At 36.8% G+C, this 22,889-nt stretch overlaps 1 long non-coding RNA gene across 1 annotated transcript; it reads right to left on the bottom strand.

Annotated features, from left to right (window-relative positions):
* Positions 1-1,794: 1,794 nt before the first annotated feature.
* LOC120985942 lies at positions 1,795-22,309 on the bottom strand. The gene is made up of 3 exons (XR_005775604.1): positions 22,098-22,309; positions 19,362-19,365; positions 1,795-1,806 (listed from the first exon to the last, which is right to left on the bottom strand). It is a non-coding gene; the product is annotated as an uncharacterized LOC120985942 (long non-coding RNA).
* Between the last annotated feature and the right edge of the window lie 580 nt (positions 22,310-22,889).

Here is a 22,889-nt window from a genome sequence, read left to right as displayed (position 1 = left end):
GCACTGGACAGGTATTCGTATACATGGAGTGACTTCCAAAAAACTATATTCAGAAAACCATCCAACCGTTTAAAAAAAACATGGAATATTCCCATATACTGTAGGTTGTTAACCGGTGATGGAGGTGTCTCTTCAAACATAATTTACATTGGCAGCAGAACAGATTTTGGGTTTCAATCTCCCCAGTACAGAAAACTATTAAATGTAAAAGGGTAACCTACAGGACTGTTCTGCATGACCCCTTATAAAATGCAATGACAAGTCCTATATTTTGGACCATCATGTTACAATTTATATAGTCTACAAAAATGTATATATATATATTATAAGGGATTGCTCTTAGTTATAATTCACTAGGTACGGGGAAGTTCCAGCACCACAAAACATAAATAAAACAAAATAAACTGCCCGTCTGGGCTCTAACTAATACAGATTAGTTACTAGCTAACCTATTTAGCGCAGGTCACACACAGAGAATCCGGCGTCTCTAGCCAGCAAGGCAGCCAGCTTCCTAGACTTTTCCAGGCATAACTCCTTCTCAGACTGACAGCCTGGGATGTGCTTTTATTTCCCCCTAACGATCCCAGCTGGCTACACCTGGGGATCCCTCAGGCTAGGGGAAAACCTGCCCTGGAATGGGGGTGGACTGGGGAGGTTCCACTACCAAACTTACCTTCCCAGTCAAAATAAAATCCAGCCCTTGAACTTTTAACAAAACCGTCTCAGCAACCTACACCTTGCTGAAACCACTTTAGATTTCCTGGATTTTACTTACCTCACCCAGTTGAGGAACCTGGGTGAGATATACATCTCTTACAATACTTTTCCATACACTTTACCACAATATATATATATATATATATATATATATATATATATATATATAAATCTGCTCATTAAAATAGCTCTTCAGTATGTAGCACCTCATTAAAACATTTAATAAGACAGAGATTTAGAAAACTCCAAAATGTCCATTCACTCCAAATTGTCATGTTCTCTCTGTTACATTAAAGCATTTAAAGATTCTCTGATCTATACCACTCAGCCATGCACAGATCCTTCATAGGAATATATATATATATATATATATATATAGTGAATATTAAGTGTTGCACAGCTTCCTTGCACCTAGTTTAAATGTTTAAATCCCCAGTTCTAAATCTATGATCAAATAATCAAATACACTACCCATTGTGTACTCAGGATATACTGTAAATCCGTAATGGGCTTTGTGAGGTCTTCAGCTATATTACTATGCCAGTTGGGTGTGTGAGTAATATAGAGGGTGTTGCTTTTCAGCACACAATAGGAGCTGAGGGCTTTCTTTTATTGAAAAAAACAGCAATCACTCAGTACCCATTTGTCATATTACTATGAAGTATCATTCTCTAAAGATGCATTTGTGATTTCCTAAGAATATCCTTAACTAAACATAGAATACTGTATAATAAAAATGATAAAGAACAAAAAAGAAACAGTATACAAATCAATGACAAAATATCATTCTATGGACTAGTGTAGTTTGGAGTAGCTATGCCACAGATGTATAAACATTAGTCACCAAAAGATATTTAATGTGGTGTATTCCTCATGATAATGTGAGACTCTACAAAAGGTAGTCAAGATGTCCGCGTATTCTCCAACATATTCTTTCCAAAATTATTTTCCTGTGCCATGAAAAATCACAGAAAACCCACATCTCGGCTCATGACATGTTGAGCCTTTCTCACCCCTGACATTGTATTCGTAAAACTGTATAGTGCAATAAAAAAAAAAAATTCTTTGGAGAGGCGCAATCGCTGTTCTCTGTCATTGCATCTGCTACTTACAAAAAATGTGCTTTGTAACTAAGTAATTCAGCACAAAGCGAATTTGTTTTGTAAAATTCGGCGAATCAGCCAAATCAAATTTTTAAGACCTTCGCTCATCTCTATTAGCATATGACAGCACTCACTGGTGGTCCTCTGAAACGTAGATACATATCTGTTATGCGCTAATTGGAGGATCCTTGCTGCAAACCAGAGGGACACACACTGGGCGAGGTAAATCCGGTAGTCTACTGGAGTTACCATATCCAGCATAGCCAGACCCTGCCGGACCCCTATTTACTATATGCAACTTGCAGCTGGTATTTATGATGAAAAACTGCTGGATTACCACCAGATCCTATTATGATGAATTGGTATCCGGTGTGAACCTACCCTTAGCAGATCTGATTTGTGTGCAATTTTTTTTTATCCATAAACCTTACATAAATTTGTATCCGGTAGGCCAAGAAGTACGCTTACGGATATTTCCAATATGTAACTGAGTCCTGGAGAATATCAACTGCTTATAGTCTCTGTGAGTTATCCCCAGCCCATTCCTAGGGCTGATCCATGCTGTCAAAGGTCTGACCCGATGCTCCCCAGGTGGTTCTTGGCACCTACGTGGTGCCTGCATGGTCTTTGGAAGTTGTCCAAGCTTTCAAACTATTTTTGTGACTGCAATACGCAGAGGAATGAAAGGCTTCAATTCTCTCTAATACAAATGAACACTCAGGCCGACAGACGGCAAAGTATTACTTTGATTCATTTCATACAATTAATGCTCCATCACTTAAGAAGAATAGACTCCAGCATTATTGTATCTTATTGAAGGGAAGGTTCTCAGAAAATAAAATAAAAAAACACTAGGAAATTCTTTGGGAAACATTTATATCAAAACGGGTACAAAAGAAAATTAATACAGTTATCCATCCCGACCAATCCGATTCCAGCTCTTATTTTTCATAGGCCATATGGACCATAAATGAAAGATGGAAGCTGGTCCTGTGGGTAACTACTCCTCTCTTCCATTACGTTAGCTATAATACATCTCTTCTATTGAGGTGTGCTTCTCTATGAAGCTCTTCTGCCATTACAGCTTCCTCACCTAACTTTCTAAGACACCTAAGAAACCACGCGATATACGGAAGAGAGATGTATGTTTCCATTCAGGTGTCAGGGAAAGTTTGGTAAAATCCATATTACAGCTGTAATCACATTAGAAAGTGGGTCACCACTACTTTCATTCCCATGTTGTGTTCTCCATGAAGTAACAATTCTGCGGCATATTTTCTTAGAACTCTAATTATTCCTCAATGCATGATTAAATTGACAACTAGTAGAAATAACTAAAGAATGGCACTATAGAACGTTCTAGAATGATATCATCCAGAATTGTTATTTCATATGGACTGGAAGTATTTACAGGAAGGCTAAAAAGTCTGATTTTAGTAGAAATTCTCAGTACGACGTTGTGAAATGCCATTATTTGTTCCTTTAGAAAATTCTTCAGTGAAAAACAACCTCCAGCATATTTAGGAATGTTTGTAACATCCCCCATTTCTATCCCCACTGTGAAAATTCTTGGCTTGCAATTTAATTGGGACATCTTTTTTTAGTTTGTTTCTGATCTATTGAGAAAAGGACTAAAGCAGCACTCCATTTATTGATATACAGTATTGACTATAGAAAATACCCTGCAAAATAGAAAGTCACAGCCGGGAGTAACTTCAGTCAAAGAAACTTATAAATTCAAATAAATTTATCTTAGCGTGTGCCCAATTACTCTTGGGCTTGTCACTGGTGCATATTGATGGATTTTCTCCATATTCCATATGTACAATTTAAAACCATCACAAATATAGTAGTAATCCACTGTTTTAGAGATTTTAATGACTAAACCAAGGTCAAAGTGTAGAAAAATAGTGAGTAATATATATTATTATGAAGTGTATGTATGTACTTTAAATCTTTGTCAGGACAGATGGGATGCAAACACTAGGGATATATCAAGTGAAACTAAAAAACAATTACACAAATTGATTCATTTATCAACTTAAGGCCCCTTTACACTGGTCGATATTCGGGCAGATTATTGCTAATGAGCCCTTGTTAGTGATTAATCTGCCGGTGTAAAGGTGCCGCCGATTACCCGATGAACGAGTGAAACACACGCTAATAGGATCGTTGGTGTAGTCACCAAAATCATCGTTTGCCGGCAGCAGATCGTTCCTCCTAAACAGCTTCTGCTGCCGGCAGACAAGGTTTCTGTATGGGGAGGAGCGATGGCATTAGTGACCACCCCTCCCCATATTGTAGATCTCTGAATGTAGTGCAGATCCTGGTGTCTCACACTGCTGGCTGGAGTCCTTATGCTCAAACATTTGACACAAGGGTGTTAATCAGGTGCTACACCGATGCCACCAAGGATGCCGAGGAAAAGGCAGTGTACTCTCTTCTATCTACAGTATCTATCTATCTATCTATCTATCTTTCAATCTCCTATCTATCTATCTATCTATCTATCAATTCAATTCAATTCAATAAAGCTTTATTGGCACGTCCAAATAAATCATTTAGCATTGCCAAAGCAAAATAAATAATAGGTATTGTAGAGGGGGGGTTGATGTGGGATTTAAAGGGGTGGATGTTGGGTTAAAGGGGCAGTATGGGGGTATAATAGTCCATGGTGTCTCATCTCACTCTCAGTTGGTGACAGGTAGAGACATATTGGGCAGCGATCTCCACAGTGGACTCCTCTTCCTATCTATCTATCTATCTATCTATCTATCTATCTATCCTATATCTATCTATCTCCTATCTATCTATCTATCTATCTATCTATTATCTCATATCTAGTTATCTATTATCTATTATCTATCTATCTATCTATCTATTATCTCATATCTAGTTATCTATTATCTATCTATCTATCTATCTATCTATCTATCTATCTATCTATCTCCTATCTATCTATCTATCTATCTATCTATCTATTATCTCATATCTAGTTATCTATTATCTATCTATCTAGCTATCTATCTATCTATCTATCTATCTATTATCTCATATCTAGTTATCTATTATCTATCTATCTATCTATCTATCTATCTATCTATCTATCCATTATCTCATATCTAGTTATCTATTATTTATCTATCTATCTATCTCTCTCTCTCATATCTAGTTATCTATCTATCTATCTATCTATCTATCTATCTATCTATCTATCTATCCTATATCTCTCTATTATCTCATATCTATCTATTATCGCATATCTAGTTATCTATTATCTATCTATCTATCTATCTATCTATCTCATATCTAGTTATCTATTTTCTATCTATCTATCTATCTATCTATCTATCTATCTATCTATCTCATATCTAGTTATCTATTTTCTATCTATCTATCTATCTATCTATCTATCTACCTACCTACCTTTTAATCATATTTAGAATATAGCATAAAACAAAGCTAACATTATAACAAACTATTAATTATCTACATGGAAACTAGATTAACTAGTGATTAATCTGAGGGATTAAAACATTGCCCTGGGATATCCAATATGTATCACTGTAAGCAATTTTGTGGTTTTACAAATGTGATCTATTATGCTGGGAACATTTCATGAAATATTTGCGATATGCATTGTCACGTTTCCATACTACTATACAGCTGAGAAGACCGACGTGTCTCGGAATATTCTCTGGCTATTGTAGTCCTGAGCTGTCGAGCCATTTTATCCGTGTGCAGATGTCTGTGTAGCGGGGTGTGGTTATGTCCCTCGTGGATTCAGACCCGTTATATATCATATCCTCACTTCCTATGAGGGATCTCATGCCTGATATACCCCCAGAATACACCAGTGGTAGAGATCACAGGATCTTTAATGCTGTAATGCTTTGTGACAGAGAGAAAACGACAATTCGGAAGGAATGCGTTCTTTCTTTTTCCTGTTTTGGAAAATGTAATTTTGAAGGAGGGATTTGCATCTTGCTCGGTGCCTGCTGCAGCCCACATAATGGCATTAAACGTAAAGAAGGAAGTGCATAGGATTAAAGCCCAGGCGAAGAAGACGAGAGAAACAGCTGAGTGGCATGCAGATAAATTGCAGCTAGTACAGTTGCTGCCAGCCTATGCCACCCTCACAATGACTTCCTCTCCTCTTGCAAATTATGCTTGGCAATAGTGCTAATTGCAGTAGATTTACACTGTTTCCCTGCAATGTGGGAGGCAAAGGCAAAGCTGCTTAGCAGCATCCTGATGGATATACGCTGACATTTGCAGTCTGTTGCCATGGTCGCCTTGGGACTTTTGTTTTGAAAAGGGATTTTTTTTTTTTTCATGCTTCTATCAGATGACGTCACGGATGTCCATGGATGTGACAGGCCACCTTTTGGTTGGAGGTTTAAAGAGACAGCCTCCAGCTGCAACACTAGCCTTGGCTATTGTCTGAGATGCTGATATAAAGATGGGGGATAATTCTTTTCCCTAGCTCAGTTCCCAAGAAGCTTCTCACTTAGCGTTACTTTCAGAAAGAGTTAGCCTGCTAGACCTGGCCGAGCGAAGACGCACATTCCTTCTGCGCCTCCTCTTTATTAGAGAGCATCAAGTGAAATCCGCTTTTCTTAAAGAAACACAAAGCAGCCAATAGAGCAAGATTACTGCTGGCAAGAGTACGGAAGTGGTGTGAAAACTTTACAGAAGGACACACACAGCTAGACAAGAACAAGGTAAGAGTTCTTCTCCTGTAGCTGAGATAGATAGATAGATAGATAATAGATAGATAGATAGATAGATAGATAGATAGATAGATAATAGATAGATAGATAGATAGATAGATAGATAGATGATAGATAGATAGATAGATAGATAGATAGATAGATAGATAGGTATAAGTAGATACATTTATAAGCTAGGTAGATAAAAGATAGATAGATAGATTTTAAGTAGATAGATACATAGATGATAATTAGGTATACGTAGATATATAAGCTAGGTATATGGATAGATGGATAGATAGATAGATAGATTATAAGTAGATAGATACATAGATGATAATTAGGTATATAGATAGAGGGATAGATAGATAGATAGATAGATAGATTATAAGTAGATACATAGATGATAATTAGGTATAAGTAGATAGATATATAAGCTATGTAGATAAATGATAAATAGAGGAAAGGACGGGAGGAAACAGCTAGAAGTATGATCTGATTACTTCTCTGCATCCATGTATATGTACCTGTAACATATTCTGCTGATAGTAATAGACACATAGCCCGGTACATAGCGCTGTGCACACATACAGAACATTGCTCTGTGTGCACTGAAATAAGCAGCACACGCCCCGAAATGTGCAACAGTTGAAGCGTCTCCCAGGCCAAAGTTTTGTGCAGAAAATCAATGAATGTCCTTTAGAAGTCGGAGCTGTGCCTTGCTCCAGGCAGAGGGCTATCTCCAGTCACAGATAAGTAAATGGCATCCTCAGGGGCGTTCGGGAGATGGCGGATAGAACGTCTTATCACCTATATAGATGGCAGCATAGCATTGAGTTTCTCATGTTAAAAACTACAGTCTGTTATTTTCAACAGGTGATATACTCATTAAAGCCAACGGGCACATGGTACATGATATATTCATTAAATCCAACAGGTACAAAGTATTCTTTTTAAATACACACTGCTTGGGATATGGCGGATTAGTATATCATATAGCCTATACAGATGTAGCAGTGTTGAGTTTGTCATCTGTAATAGAGCTGAGTTTGTTATTCCACAAACTATAGTCTGCAGTTTCCCAATGAAGTGCTGCTTTAACTCACCGAGTTGCCCCAATGCATCCCCCCAAATAGTCAGTCGGTGTGCTGTCTGGGTGTCATTATGGGCTATGATCCTTGATACAATATCTGCTCCTTGAATAGTTTCAGCCACATAGCAGAGCAGTGATAGTTTGTGCCCATCCTCTCCAGAAACAAGGTGCAGGCTGCACCAGGACGTGTGCTACTCATGGCAGCTGTGCATTTCCAAAATGTGTATTAATAGAAAATAAACAGATCAGAATGCTTGGATGATAATGTGATTTAGAAAATCCTTATTTCATTATTGTATTGTAATGTAATATCACTGGACTGTGTGGATTTCTGGATCTCTTCCAACCTGAAGGAGAAAAGAATCCCTGCTGGAAAATTACATTATATATCAATTACATTGACTTGTAACAAAGTATATGTATCTGTCATATTACCCAGACACACGGCCGAATATATAGAACAGCAGGGTTATGTTCTGTACAGAACACCATTCACAAACCATTCAGACATGGTCTACGTTTTAAAGTGTGTAATTTAGCCCATAATTATGTGTAACCCTTGTAAGACATGTATAATTATATATATATATAATGATGTACTTCCACCTTGTAAACTCATCTGTTGAATAGATGGGGCTTTCTGATGACAAATGATGAACTTTTCATCTTTCAGCTGTCCCTCCAGCAATGTATTGTGGTTAATAATTGATCAGCTAGATTAGCCTGCCTTTGTATTGTTGGCTTGAATGGTAACCAGAGATTTTCATTAAGGGACGGCCAGCACCACCCTAATTAATACACATTCACTTCAATTCAAATAAACTGCTCGACAAAACCACCATAGCAAATTGCTCTTCTCTCCTGTAATCTCAAAGGTCTCATGTTATGGTGTTGGGTTCCTGCTGTGCTCCTATACATTCAGATAGAAGGATAGCTCAGTATCTATCTATCTCATACCTATCTATCATCTATCTATCTATCTATCTATCTATCTATCTATCTATCTATCTCATATCTATCGCATATCTATCTCAGTATCTATCTATCATCTATCATCTATCTATCTATCTATCTATTATCTATCTCCTACTATCTATCTATCTATCTATCTATCTAATATCTATCTATTATCTATCTCCTATCTATCTATCTATCTATCTATCTATCTATCGCATATCTATCTATCTATCTATCTATCTATCTATCTATCTATCTCCTATCTATCTATCTATCTATCTATCTATCTATCTATCTATCTATCTATCTATCTATCTAATATCTGTATATCTCATATCTATCTCCTATCTATCTATCTATCTCCTATCTATCTATCTATCTATCTATCTATCTATCTATCTATCTAATATCTATCTATCGCATATCTATCTATCTATCTATCTATCTATCTATCTATTATCTATCTCCTATCTATCTATCTATCTATCTATCTCATATCTATCTATCTAATATCTATCTATCGCATATCTATCTATCTATCTATCTATCTATCTTCTATCTATCTATCGCATATCTATCTATCTATCTATCTATCTATCTATCGCATATCTATCTATCTATCTATCTATCTCATACCTATCTATCATCTATCTAATCTATCTATCTATCTATCTATCTATCTATCTATCTATCTATCTAATATCTATCTATCGCATATCTATCTATCTATCTATCTATCTATCTATCTATTATCTATCTCCTATCTATCTATCTATCTATCTATCTATCTATCTCATATCTATCTATCTAATATCTATCTATCGCATATCTATCTATCTATCTATCTATCTTCTATCTATCTATCGCATATCTATCTATCTATCTATCTATCTATCGCATATCTATCTATCTATCTATCTATCTCATACCTATCTATCATCTATCTATCTATCTATCTATCTATCTATCTATCTATCTCATATCTATCTATCTATCTATCTATCTATCTATCTATCTCATATCTAGTTATCTATTATCTATCTATCTATCTATCTATCTCTCTCTCTCCTATCTATCTATCTACCTATCTATCTATATCATATCTATCTATCTATCTATCTATCTATCTATCTATCTATCTATCTATCTATCTCATATCTACCTATCTATCTATCTATCTCATATTCATCTATCATTCATCTATCTATATAATCATCTATCTATCTATCTATCTATCTATCTAACTCCTATCTATCTATCTCCTATCTATCTATCTAACTCCTATCTATCTATCTATGTATCTATCTATCTATCTCCTATCTATCTATCTATCTATCTATCTCAGTGTATTCTATAGATAGTATTAGTAGTTGGATTACTACTGTTCTATTTTTTAAACCTAAGCTTTGTAAGACACTTACTTATCTTATGTGGGCACATTCAGCACCACTCCTTTGGACAGCGGTCGCCAGTTGAGCCTCATAGTCTTAAAGCTATACTGTAGATACTGTTTTAACATGTAATCGCAATCCGTTTCATGCGGCCTTTGTGTAAGTTGTAGCCTACACATTACCTATGGGCGCTTATGAAAACTTTCTAGATGTTTTGTTCAAATACATACAAATGGAATCATTTCATGATCCACACGTTAGTCTACAGAGTAGGTATTGATTTGTTCTCCTTAAACCCATAAATAGGGACTTCTACATGAAATGATGGATTTCCGTAAATTTGTTTAGTAGAATTTCAGAAATGTGAATGTTCAGAATTTTTAGAAGTCTGTATTATAACATTATGAATATTTGTAAAACACATGATGTACACAGTGTCATACAGCTTGCCTAAGAAGCCCTACATAAAAAATTCAATATGGTGTCTACAGGTAGTAGTTTTCCATGATTTTATAAACTTGATATTAGCATTTATATACAATGCATGTATACAGTACAAGAGCGTTGTTTAATAAAGCAACACTCCCTTTATAGAGTTGAGAAGCATTTTATACCTTCTCTATGGAAGACATATTTTTTACATTTTGTATTTTTCTTATTGATGGTGAACCTTGATCACAAACATGGTTCACAAAGAAAATTAGCAAAATTAGTAAGTAAAACCATAAATAATAGTAATAGAATGGAATGCTTGCCATTGAAATCAAGACCTTTATATGTGTACTTGATTGACTTTTATTATTTTTGTACTTTGATATGTATTATTTTTTAGATATTTTTAAGTATATTTGAAGTATGAGCTACTTTTAGATGTTACTTGCTATTACTTTTTTCTTGTACCATATGTAGGGAATATTCCTTATTTATTTGGTATCCTATTGATCTTTTTAAAGAATAGATTCATACATTTTTTAAAACAAAATTGCTTTAGCTTTTGTATTGTTAATGGTAAAACAGTTCACAATTTTGTTAATAAAGATTTAGATTTATAAACTATATTCAATGTAAAATTATAAAAAATGGGGAAAAGACAATATTTTTGGAAATCCATAGTTATGAGACCATCTCTGAAGACATCAGATCAAAGAATCCATCGTTAAGTTCTTGGAGTCTTTAGAGCAAAGTCATTGATACCAATTTCACCGATATAAGGTGGGGCCAATACCGCCATCCTGTGGCTAATCCCACCCCTTATATACAATGCATACATATATGGTCATACCAAGGGGAGGTTAGAGAGAGAGAGAGGAAATGAGAGCATGATAACACAGGCATTAACTAGTGTTGTGATTAATATATGTATTAATGGATGCGATTTTTACTTGTTGCTAATATACTTAGAACTACATAAGGTCATGTGAAATGCTTGAAGGTCTTAAATAAAACATTTTCCTGATTCAACCATGTCTGTATTATTGATTCATTTTATGGAATCTCCAGTACACTACAACGTGACTCAACATACCAGTGTATTCATTTACCTTTACAGATTTTTCTAGGCTGAGCACCGAGCCCATGAGAAAAATAGCTAGCAAGACAAAGATGAGAGAATGTCAAGAAAAGAAATGACATCCAGTTTTCTTTGGAGAAATCAAATGTAAGGTCTGTGCTCTTTTATAGCTATTGGATATTGTTTTAAAATAGCCATAATAATGATCTCTATCTGTGTGTATATGCTGTAGAGTTACTTATCTATCTATCTATCTATCTATCTATCTATCTATCTATTATCTATCTATCTATCTATCTATCTATCTATCTATTTATCTATCTCATATCTATCTATCTATCTATCTATCTAATCATCTATCTACAGTATCTATATATCTATCTACGTATCTACAGCATCTATCTACTTATCTGTCTACAGCATCTGTTTGCCTACTCATCTATTAACTATCTACAGTATCAATCTCCTATGTATGTATCTATCATCTATCTATCATCTATCTACCTCATATCTATCTATCATCTATCTATCTATCTATCTCCTATCTATCTATCTATCTATCTATCTCATATCTATTTATCTATTTCTGTCTAACTAGCTCATTACATAATTGTAACTTGCCCCCTAATAAACCTGATAAAAGTCAAATTGATTTTCTATTCTTTTTTTTTTTGTTTAACTATAAACCAGACATAAAATATATATAAGAAAAAATAGAATAATATCTAATAAACTGAAAAGAACATCATATTATAAGCTATACATTTTTATATGCAAACTTTTGTTTTATTACTTATTATGTTAATCTGAAAACAAAATTGGCCAAATTGGATATAGCCAGTCATACAATGTTGTAAGATGGTTTATACTGTAATTTTGGTGGTAATGTTAGTACATTGATGCCATATATACACGATGGAGCACTCTGCATATACAAGACCACAGACAGTACATATCATATTCATGGTATTGCAATAAAGCAAAACTATATACAGGTGAAACTCGAAAAATTCGAATTAGAAGTTCATTTATTTCAGTAATGCAACTTAAAAGGTAAAACTAACATATGAGATAGACTCATTACATGAAAAGCGAGATATTTCAAGCCTTTATTTTTTATTATTTTTATGATTATGGCTTACAGCTTATGAAACCCCAAAGTCACAATTTTGAGGTCACCTTTGCTCAGGGGTATGGATTAATTAGCTGACTAGAGTGTGACTTTGAGCCTAGAATATTGAACCTTTTCACAAAATTCTAATTTTAAGTTGCATTACTGAAATAAATGAACCTTTGCGCAATATTCTAATTTTTGGCGTTTCACCTGTATATGTAGCTTGTAGCACCTTGGTAATATCAAACTGGTGAATACATTCATGAATTTCACGGTTTTCAATTTCCTAGCTGACACATAATTAGGTATAATGTCCTGTGCATAAATAGTATTAGAAAAGAAGACTTATGGCCTTTGGCCAAGAGGAAGGTCTTAAGACGGAGATATTTGATTTAAAAAATACAAAAAATCTTTGCCTTGGTTGAAGAAAAGCCTAGCTACGACTCTGTTATACGGGATTGGAAGACAATCTCTATAGAGATCACTCCTGAAATATTGGAGGGCTGAGTTCTACTCCTGAAATAATGACAATTTGTATCTATTTGTAACACTGATCATAAACAATCATGAAAAGAATACAATGAATGACTCCTTCCCCTTATTATACTACATCTGCATACATTTTTATTGCTAGGTACACATTGTAATGCAAATGGGCATGTTTTGCAGAGCCCCAATTGAATGAACGTTTTTTTTGTTAAAATGCTAATTTTCTTTTTTATGAAAATCAGGTAAAATAAATAAATGAAGTAATAGTCATGCACATTCATGTCACCTGTAATTATTACTCATAATTATTGCATCACTGTGAATTGGATTCAGGCACATTTAACATATTTAACTAAAAGTGGTGCCTATGTTTTACAATACAGTAGTCAGATAACACTTGGGTCTACCTCCTTTGTGACTGCATTTTCACCCATGTCAGCTAGATCTACATGCAGTTGATAGTGGTTGATCTATTGTCGACAACACAATGCTATACAAAAGATCCATTCAGACTTGGAAGAAGAAAACATGATGGAAACACTACTTCAATCATTTCATTTGGCACAATGGGATTACGTCTTGTGACTATTCCAGCTAAGTTCATTTTTAATATTTCTTGCCACAAACAATTCAGTTAAATGACAGATTCAGCTCCATCAGCTACAAAATTAATATATCTCAACTAATTGCTAATAGCTGTAGAGGACAGCCATAGATATGAACTATATCATGAACGTGCCAGTATGCAGGAGGTTCCACATGCATAAGGTTATGTTATCACCGACATAAAGTCAAGCAATTATTGATATAAATCAAGAACTGGAATCCACACTGGAATATTTCACGTTGTATAAGCCAAGTGGCTAGAAATGGCAGAGATCATAGGTCCCCAAACAAGATAGAAACCAAGGCTTGCTGACTGGGCCACCTATAGAACTATCTCCCGTAGTCTATTGATGCTCCTATCTATAGAACAATGGGTGTTACAATTGGGGATTTAAGATAATCCAGAAAAAGAGTGTCAACATATTAACCAATCAGCGCGACTAATGTAGAGCACTAAAATAATCCTATATATAAATATACATATACGTAGATAGATAGGTAGCTGTAGATATAAACACACACGCATACATATATATTATATATGTATGTATATTTCCAAACAGATTGACATACATAGTTTATTGTTGCAGCATTTTTTTCTTTTCTGCTCTTTTTAGCAGGTAGTAAATTCAATTTGCGCTGCTAAAATGAATTCAGAATAAATTTCAGCATAAAATCTAGGTAAATACAGTATACATGGTCAACAATTGTGTCATTTGTGATAGCGATGTTACAATAATTCCATGTATTAAGCTATAGGAGACTAGAGATATCCCGAACTATTCGCCAGCGAACAGTTCCCGGCGAACATAGCTTGTTCGCGTTCGCCGCGGCGGGCGAACATATGCGATGTTCGGTCCGCCCCCTATACATCCTCATTGAGCAAACTTTGACCCTGTACCTCACAGTCAGCAGACACATTCCAGCCAATCAGCATACCCTCCCTCCCAGACCCTCCCACCTCCTATCAAAAAGCAAGGACAGCATCCATCTTAGATTCATTCTGAAGCTGCAGTGTCACAAATTTGACTAAGTTGTAATCGCAATGCGATTAATACAGGTTATATTAATCGCATTGCGAATTCAACTTAGAGCTGGGTTCCTAATGGTTGTATTGCTAGAATATAACGAAGATTGAGAATATAGTGCTATATTCGTTGTATACGTCAATTCTAGCAATACAACCATTAGGAACTCAGATCTAAGTTGTAATCGCAATGCGATTAATACAGGTTATATTAATCGCATTGCGAATTCAACTTAGAGCTGGGTTCCTAATGGTTGTATTGCTAGAATATAACGAAGATTGAGAATATAGTGCTATATTCGTTATATTCGGCAATTCTAGCAATACAACCATTAGGAACTCAGATCTAAGTTGAATTCGCAATGCTATTAATTGCATTGCGAATTCAACTTACCACACTCTGCGTCAACTACGTAATTTTCCATGGGAGTTTTGCCATGGTTCCCCCTCCGGCATGCCACAGTCCAGGTGTTAGTCCCCTTGAAATAACTTTTCCATCACTATTGTGGCCAGAAACAGTCCCTGTGGGTTTTAAAATTCACCTGCCTATTGAAGTCTATGGCGGTTCGCCCGGGTCGCCCGTTCGCGAACATTTGCGGAAATTCGCATTCGCGAACGGAAAATTTTATGTTCGCGACATCTCTATTTTTTAGAGCCTTATTTTTTTATTTTTCTGGCTATGGTCTTGTGTGCGGGCTTGTTTTTTGTGGTATGATGTGGTTTCTATTGATACTATTTTGGGCCACATACGACTTTCTTTTGATTGATATTATGTTTTTTGGGAGGTGAGGTGACTATAAAAAATCTATTTTGGCTAAATTACGCTGTTCACTTGATGGGGTAGATCATGTAAAATTTTTGTAGAGCCAATTGTTACGGGCGCGGCAATACCAAATATTAGAAAAAATGTATGTTTTTGTGTTGCAATTTTCTATTGAAGTCTATGGCGGTTCGCCCGTTCGCAAACATTTGCGTAAATTCACATTCGCCGTTCGCAAACGGAAAATGTTACGTTCGCGACATCTCTATAGGAGACTTGAATTTGTCATTTAACTCTTTGTGGCTAAATTTCCAACCCTTCTTGATCAGTCTGGGAGAAAATATAAGATAATGCAGTAGGTTTATGGCACTTAAACCTGTATGGAACCATATGTGCCAAATCTATCTGACAAACTCAGACCTGTTGGACCTCGTTTAATTTGGGGTAACATTTGAAGCTGCAGAAGGGCTGAGCATGTTGTGGAGGCACTAACGCTGGGAGTGTGTGGACCTCAGATTATTATGTAATGCTTTGCAGCATTCCATTTAAAGGACAAAACATTTTGGGTATTGTGTCTTGATTGCTTTCCACGTGGAGTCAGTTCTTTGCACCTGTCAAGGAAAACCTGCGGTTGTCTTCTCTATTTCTCTCTCTTTTGTCACTTCTACAGTACAGAGAATAGTTTGTTTACTACGGCACAGATGTTGCACCCGCAGTTTACCAGTAGGTAACTACAAATTAACAAAGTGCCTACTGCTTCTAAAGGCAGGAACACAATGGCCTTGTGCAAACAATTTTAGATCACTTAAACTTAAATAATGACTTGGAGAAGAAGGTGTAATTCCCTGCCAAGAACCCGCGACTGATAGGAAACGGGCACATTTTATGATGATGTGGCGGTGCCCTTTCACAAATTGTCTGATGTACGGCCCCTCCCGCCAACAGCATTGTGAACCCCCTGAATAGGATACACTTAACTCTGCCTGAAAATCAGCTTGACAAATATATTTCACACTGATTTCCACTCAACAAAGGATTACTGTGAAAGGGCTATTCTAGTACTATATCCTCTTAAAGGAAATAGTCAGTAATACAATATTTGGACTTACTGTAGACACATACGGTAGGACATTATTTAGCACTGGGTCATAGTGCTGGGAGCACAGTTGTGCCCTACTAAACAATAAATTCCTCACCCACATTTTGAAAATTGGCAATAGGCGATATGTATTTTCTACTCACCCAATGGTAGGAATCAACTGGGCTGTGTAAGGGAGAGGTGATCGAAATCAGTGCTGGACCATTTTCTAGCTAGTAAGGACTGGTCACTAGTCGCTTCTTTCAGCAGTACCAAGTAAATTGTATTTTTATCATTATATTTTTAGTCAGTATTCATAGTTATCCATAGTCACTAAATAAATGTACATATGCCCTTCATTTAGTTTTCATTCCTTTAGTTTAAATTTAAGCCTAAGTGACCATTCCTTTTTTTTCAGTGATCAGCATGATGTCACATAGCGGTATCATACCCATGATTCCTGCAGATGGGTAAATTAGCAGTATTCTCTGAGCGAACCTACAGCAAGAAGTGAGATTTCAGTCAGCAATGTCGCTCATGGATTTAGATGATGCAATTAAGAATCATTTTCTGACATGTAAGAAATGGCCGCCAGCGTCCTTCAGCTGCAGGGCACATTTCTTTTATGTCACATTTATAGAAAGCTAATATTAACTGTAATTTCTACAGATTTTATTATTCCTTCTAAATTGTTCTAGAAGTGGAAGAGCGGTGGCGTACGCCGTCCCCTCCATTATAGAAATTCTTGCGTATTTACTATTGAAATTTTCTTTCTGAAAGCTTACACGACAATGTACGTCAGGAATCTTTTCTTTGTGCTTATGAAGTTTCATGACAAGGAAAATTAGGGCTAATTAAATAGAGCTAATTAGATTAATAACATTTACTATAAATCTAATTAGCTACATTTATATTTTCCTTATATTACTTGTCAGGGAATTTTAGAAATGAACAAATAGTATACTTCATGCTAATATGCCCCAACACTTATTATTATCCATCACAAATCTATCTATCTCAAATCTATCTATATCATATCTATCAATATAATATCATATCTATCTGTATCTATCTATCCATCCATCTATCTATCCATCTATCTATCTATCTATCCATCTGTCTCTCTGTCTATCATCTATTTCTCTGTCCATCTGTCTCTCTGTCTGTCTATTATCTATCTATCTATCATGTCTAATATTTCATTTGTGTGATTACATGGAGCCAATTAGAAATTTAGTAAAGTATAATATTCCATAAATGTTCATTTACCAATTACATTTCCAAAGTTGTTTATTAATTCAGTGCCTTTTGTATAGCAATGCCAAATCTATTGTTTATCCAATGTCTTTCATATGAATCCAGTTATATTTTAAAGTAGCTTCAGAGATGATATACATGTCTGTAATAGGTCAGTGATGGGCAAACAAATGCATATGAGGGAATAGATTGGCATAACATACATTCTACAAGATATATCAATGTATTTTGTATAAATATATGTCATCTATGCAAATGATATCAAATTATACAGGAACCTTTGAAGCAGTGTGATAGGCTACATTTTTTTTAACATTTAAAAAAAATCTTTTTGTAAGATTATTGTCCTGCTAACATCACAGATTGGTAGGACACCTTACAGATTTCTGGAATCTATTTGTCATTGTGATGACTATAGCTTAATACAATAGGCTTAAAGCCTGCTATATGTCATAGCGAGCAGTCATTCAAGACAAGTTTTCCTCATATTTATTACATTTTAATAGGGGAAATGTCCCTACAGCTATTGATTCTTAGCAAAAATGACTACTGCATTTCTACAAGCAGTGATCACTAATCCACCAAGAGGTCTCCACTACTGAAGCCATAAGAGCTCCATTCTCCAAGGTCTGATATTCTAACCTGCTTGTGGGCCAGCAGATTATGTGAGACTAGAGTCGTTGTCCTCTTCCATGGTGCTGTAAAATTTGGTACAAAAAGAAGGTAAGAAGACATTAACTAGGTGCCTTAAGCATAAATAGCTGTTGAGCTTAGGTAGTTGGCTTCAGCAGCACAGCTATACGAGATGCAGAGGCAGTCCCTTAAATCGGTATGCTTACATCCAGTCCATGAAAGATACTCTGTTGGACATACTGTATACAGTACTGCATCTTAAGTCTTAATGAAATAGGAGAGATTTATCAAAACGGGTGTAAAATAGAACTGGCTTCATTGCCCATAGCAACCAATCAGATTCCACCTTTCATTTTCCAAAGGAGCTCTAAGTAAGTATTCCAAGTGCTAACAGAAGTGTTTTTATGGTGGTCTTGTTAAAGTTCCTCTGACAAATACAAAGTTTAAGCACAATTTGTCAAATTTAAATAAATTTAAAATGCGCGGAAGAAAAAAATATCTTTGTTGCTTGTAGCAACTTATCACAGTGCTGCTTCTTTTTTCAAGAGCATAATACAATTTAAATCTGTGCCGTGATTGGTCGGTATGGGGAAGTAAAGGTTTTTCTTTTAGACATTTTCGTAAATCTGCTCCATTGTCTTGTATGTATGACATGGATTCAGTGTCCCAGAGGTGCATACACTAGTACCCAAAATATCACAGGAGGAAGTACCAGATTCAGACATGTCATCATTTATTATACACCATCAAAACTGGTCCCACTAGAATGACATAGAACAGAAGATATTGAGATAGCTGTTAATAACTGCCCTACTTAAGATGTATATTTTTCCAATTATATTTAGATACCAATGCATATATAGCACTAAGATATCGTATTTTGTAGTGAGATACACAAATGTGATCGCTCTCACTTATCTCTATCACCAGTCTACTTTCCAGTCGCATACACATATACACACTAGGGCCAGTCTCATAAGAAGTGAGACTAATCTATCAGTATTTTTTTGGAGTGTAGGAATAAAGGGAAATTTCCAGATTACAGGGAATCTCTTACTATAATCTTGGACTATTTTCTGACAGTACTTCATGAATAGGAGTCCAGATCACGATTTTTAGTTTTCCAACTGCCCTCATTCCCCTGCTGTGAGTGCTCAAAGTTGCCCTGAAATACATTGTCAGGATTGGTGTGCCATACTAAGGGCTCTTTCACACTTGCGTTCTTGTCTTCCGGCATAGAGTTCCGTCGTCGGGGCTCTATGCCGGAAGAATCCTGATCAGGATTATCCTAATGCATTCTGAATGGAGAGAAATCCGTTCAGGATGCATCAGGATGTCTTCAGTTCCGGAACGGAACGTTTTTTGGCCGGAGAAAATACCGCAGCATGCTGCGCTTTTTGCTCCGGCCAAAAATCCGGAACACTTGCCGCAAGGCCGGATCCGGAATTAATGCCCATTGAAAGGCATTGATCCGGATCCGGCCTTAAGCTAAACGTCGTTTCGGCGCATTGCCGGAGCCGACATTTAGCTTTTTCAGAGTGGTTACCATGGCTGCCGGGACGCTAAAGTCCTGGCAGCCATGGTAAAGTGTAGTGGGGAGCGGGGGAGCAGTGTACTTACCGTCCGTGCGGCTCCCCGGGCGCTCCAGAGTGACGTCAGGGCGCCCCAAGCGCATGGATCATGTGATCACATGGATCACGTCATCCATGCGCATGGGGCGCTCTGACGTCATTCTGGAGCGCCCCGGGAGCCGCACGGACTGTAAGTATACCGCTCCCCCGCTCCCCGCTCCTACTATGGCAACCAGGACTTTAATAGCGTCCTGGGTGCCATAGTAACACTGAACGCATTTTGAAGACGGTTCCGTCTTCAAATGCTTTCAGTACACTTGCGTTTTTCCGGATCCGGCGTGTAATTCCGGCAAGTGGAGTACACGCCGGATCCGGACAACGCAAGTGTGAAAGAGGCCTTACATAATGGAGAGGCACGGCAGTCCGGATGGTGTATTCCAGTGCAGCTTTAGACGCTTAAAGTAGGGAAACAGGGAGCAGTAGGAAAATGGATGACCATTCTGGAATTCTTACTATTCATTAAGCACTGCAGACAATAATCTAAGATTGTGATGACATATTCCCTTTAAGCACAAGAAGGCAATATCTCTATACAGATGTTGCATTTGGTGTATATGTATGGAATTATGCCAGAAGAGAGACTAGTATACAAATGTGTGTTCCCAAACAATATATATAAGTTATCTAAGGGGTACTCTTTCTCATTATGGAGAGCCCCTAGTATGCTGAGTAGTTCACAGTATTGTAAACAGTGATGGCCAGTTCACAGTGTTTGCCGACGAACACATGCGATCTGCCATCTTTATTCCCAAGCCCAGCGATGCAGAGGTAAGTCCTTACCTGTGCCTGCGCCGCGAGTCGCTCTGAAACACATGCGGTCACCGGGAGCAGGCAGTTCCGAGAACAGCCAGATGAAGGCTGTTCTCGGAACTGCCTGCTCCCGGTGACCGCATGTGTTTCAGAGCGGCTTGCGGCGCAGGCACAGGTAAAGACTTACCTCTGCATCGCTGGGCTTGGGAATAAAGATGGCAGATCGCATGTGTTCGTCGGCGAACACTGCGAACTGGCCATCACTGATTGTAAACCAGTTGATGCCCCTTTGGGTTTCTTGGAAACCTATTGAAATTTACTTTCCTAAACCTATCTGATGCCAACATATGTTAGACTTGATAATTTGCATATATTTTCCCCAGAAATCAAGAGGAGCGTTTTCTAGCCTACAATAGTCATCATGCATATCACCCAGTCTCCATAATAGAAATAGTACCCACCCAGAGGTTCCCTTTTAAGGCCTTGCAACTAGAAAAGCTGTTCTCATCTGCTTTGCTCTGATAAAGGGCTTTTGTACTGAAAGAGCTAGTTATAGATGTGAGGCTGGCTTAGCTATTTTCCTAGCTCCACTACATACACATGTTTAAAAGGCAGTAAGGCATCTCTGACAATCCACTGTGTGGAAATAATGCAGTGCTCACATTGCTGCTGTGTTCTTACTGTTTACCTCCTGCAGCAGCAAATAGGAATAATGATCCTGCTGTCACACTTCAATTGGAAGGCTCCTTCCTACTCACCTGAGGATATATCACTGGTATAGCAAAAAAAGACAACACCTTTAGCATTTTTAATTTACCATTTTGAATCAACTATAGAGGAAGAGAGAGAGAGACTAGTACACTACCCGAAACAAACCACCAAAAATTAGATTTTGTGTGGATCCGAACTTTTTAAAAAATTCGGACCAAATCACGAAGCAGTAGAGCCAGTTCTAGCATCCTTACCACTTAGTTATTCAGTAAAATGTATCTGTATTACACCATCTTTTTTTTTTTATTATTATTTCTTTGTCTGGGTCACTAAGAAGGCCACACATGTTTAGCTCTATCCTTCAACTGCCTTCTGAGCTGTGATGGGGGAGAACTGCAGCAGAAAGGACATGTCCCCTGAGGTGAAGCAGAAAGGACACTCCCCTTGAGCTGGCAGCTTGATATAAATCTAGCACAGCAATTGTAGCAATGAATGGGGAAATCTCTGTATTTATGTAAGGTACAGGGCTGGTCCTAGCTTTGTTAGAAAAAGATTGACATGTCCTATATCAGTGTTGGCGAACCTATGGCACGGGTGCCAGAGGTGGCACTCAGAGCCCTCTTTGTGGGCACCCCCACCCTGGAAAAAATATATGGTGTACCAATATGCCTTAGACTTTTCCTGCCATTCATCAGCGCAGGGCACACTATGAACAGCGCAGGCAGCACACTGAATGTAGGCAGGATATTATAGCTGAGTGATAAAGTACATGGAAGATATACTATATTGGACTGTAGTATTTAGGTTAACTTGCTATGCTTTGCGATAAATAAGTGGGTTTTGGGTTGTAGTTTGGGCACTCGGCCTCTAAAAGGTTCGCCATCACTGTTCTATATTATGTCTGATTTTAATTTTTTACATTAATCATGGGATAACTCTTTTAATAGAGTAACAGTAAATTCACAGTACTGCAGTGTATTGTACAAGTGATCGCGTATTTGCATGTTAAGTCCCCAAGTGAGACCTAAAAAATTTAACAAAATATTACTTTTTTAAATATAAAAAATATAGGACAAATATAAAAAAAATTGCATATATCGTCTAAAAAAATTTGACATAATTGGAATTGCACCTCCCAAAAAAGTCCAACCTGTTATGTTATTATGTTATTTATCCCTCATAAAAATAAAAATTCAGAATGGACCAGGCACGCCTCAGATACGAATGTACCCTAAGAGTTTATTCTGTTTGTTCTCCTTTCACAGAAATGCATGAGGGGCATATGAAAAGCAGCATGGTGTTATCACCTCTCTTGATTTTTCCTTCTACCAATAGGTCTACTCTTAAATA

This window comes from Bufo bufo, chromosome 1 (genome assembly GCF_905171765.1).
Source record: "Bufo bufo chromosome 1, aBufBuf1.1, whole genome shotgun sequence".
Lineage (NCBI taxonomy): Eukaryota > Metazoa > Chordata > Amphibia > Anura > Bufonidae > Bufo > Bufo bufo.
Note: the sequence above shows the minus strand (reverse complement) of the source record. Positions and strands in the feature narration are given on the sequence as shown.